Source organism: Oncorhynchus clarkii, chromosome 18 (genome assembly GCF_045791955.1).
Source record: "Oncorhynchus clarkii lewisi isolate Uvic-CL-2024 chromosome 18, UVic_Ocla_1.0, whole genome shotgun sequence".
In the NCBI taxonomy this organism is placed as follows: Eukaryota; Metazoa; Chordata; class Actinopteri; order Salmoniformes; family Salmonidae; genus Oncorhynchus; species Oncorhynchus clarkii.
The window spans coordinates 51,880,306-51,882,461 of record NC_092164.1 but is presented as its reverse complement, the minus strand read 5'-3'; positions in this window follow the sequence as shown (position 1 = coordinate 51,882,461).

Here is a 2,156-nt window from a genome sequence, read left to right as displayed (position 1 = left end):
TCCACAGGTACACCTCCAATTGACTCAAATGATGTCAATTAGCCTATCAAAAGCTTCTAAAGCCATGACATCATTACCTGGAATTTTCCAAGCTGTTAAAAGGCACAGTCAACTTAGTGTATGTAAACTTCTGACCCACTGGAGTTGTGATATCAGTGAATTATAAGTGAAATAATCTGTCTGTAAACAATTTTTGGAAAAATGAGTTTGTTAACAACAAATGTGTGGAGTGGTTGAAAATGAGTTTTAATGACTCCAACCTAAGTGTATGTAAACTTTGCGAATTGAATTAAATTGAGGGAGAGAGAGAGGGAGCGTGAGAGAGGGAGCACAGGGGGGAGCGAGAGAGAAAGAGAGTGGGAGTGTGAGAGAGAGATGGGGAGCGAGAGAGAGAGTGATCGAGAGAGAGGGGGAGCGAGAAGGAGAGAGGGGGAGCGAGAGAGAGAGGGGGTAGTGAGAGAGAAAGAGAGAGAGAGAGAGCGAGAGAGAGAGAGGCTGGGAGCGAGAGAGAAAGAGAGAGAGGGGGAGCGAGAGAGAGAGAGATTGAGAGAGAGAGATGGGGGAGCGTGAGAGAGACGGGGAACGAGAGAGAGATCAAGAAAGAGAGAGAAAGAGAGCGAAAGAGAGGGAGCGAGAGAGAGTGATCAAGAAAGAGAGAGAGATCGAGAAAGAGAGAGAGATCGAGAAAGAGAGGGAGCGAGAGAGAGAGAGGGGGAGCGAGAAAGAGAGAGATAGAGGGGGAGCGAGAAAGAAAGAGAGAGAGAGGGAGCGAAAGAGAGAGATAGAGAGGGGGAGCAAGAGATAAATAGAGAGAGAGATTGAGAAAGAGAGAGAGATCGAGAAAGAGAGGGAGCGAGAGAGTGAGAGTGAGAGAGCGAGGGAGAGAAAGAGAGAAAGAGAGAGATAGAGAGGGGGAGCAAGAGAGAAATAGAGAGAGATGGGGGAGCGAGAGAGGGAGCGTGAGAGAGAGATGGGGAGCGAGAGAGAGTGATCGAGAAAGAGAGAGATCGAGAAAGAGAGAGAGAGAGAGAGAGAGAGAGAGAGAGAGAGAGAGAGAGAGAGAGAGAGACGGGGGAGCGAGAGAAAGAGAAAGACGGGGGAGCGAGAGAAAGAGAGAGACGGGGGAGCGAGAGAAAGAGAAGGAGAGAGAGGGGGAGCGAGAAAGAGAAAAGGAGTGAGAAGAAGGAGAAAGAGAGAGAGAGAGAGAGGGGGGCGAGAGAAAGAGAGAGGGAGCGAGAAAGAGGGGGGGTCGAGAGGAGGAGAGAGTGAGAGGGGAGGGGGAAAAGAGAAAGGGGGGAGAGAGATAGAGAGATATAGAAAGAGAGAAAGAGAGAGGGGGAGCGAGAAAGAGAGGGGGAGTGAGAAGAAGGAGAAAGAAAGAGAGAGATAGGAGGGGGCGAGAGAAAGAGAGAGAGCGAGAGAGAGGGAGAATGAGAGAGAGAGAGACAGGGGCAGCGAGAGAGCGAGATAGTCTGCCACGTCACTCTATCTGACCACTGTGACTGACTCAAAATTAAGGAAAGCTTTGACTATGTACAGACTCAGTGAACATTGCCTTGCTATTGAGAAAGACCACCGTAGGCAGACCTGGCTCTCAAGAGAAGATAGGCAATATGCATACTGCCCACAAAATGAGGTGGAAACTGAGCTGCACTTCCTAACCTCCTGCCAAATGTATGACCATACTAGAGACAAATATTTAACTCACATTACACAGACCCACAAAGAATTTGAAAACAAATCCAAATTTGATAAACTCCCATATCAATTGGGTAGAATACAACAGTGTGCCATCACAGCAGCAATATTTGTGACCTGTTGCCACAAGAAAATGGCTACCAGTGAAGAACAAACACCATTGTCAATACAACTCATATTTACGTTTATTTATTTTCCCTTTCGTACTTTAACTATTTACACATCATTACAACACTGTATATAGACATAATATGACATTGAAATGTCTTTATTCTTTTGGAACTATGTAATGAGAGAGATTATTATATTCATTTATAACAGTAGGCTAGAACAGTAAAAAGCAGTTTAGTTTAGAAAACTAGGTTCCTTAGATTGCATCATTCCATTCATTACACTGCAACTGCACACAGGTGAGAGAGGCTCTTTCGAACAGACCGTTATGTAACAGGGTAGAACAC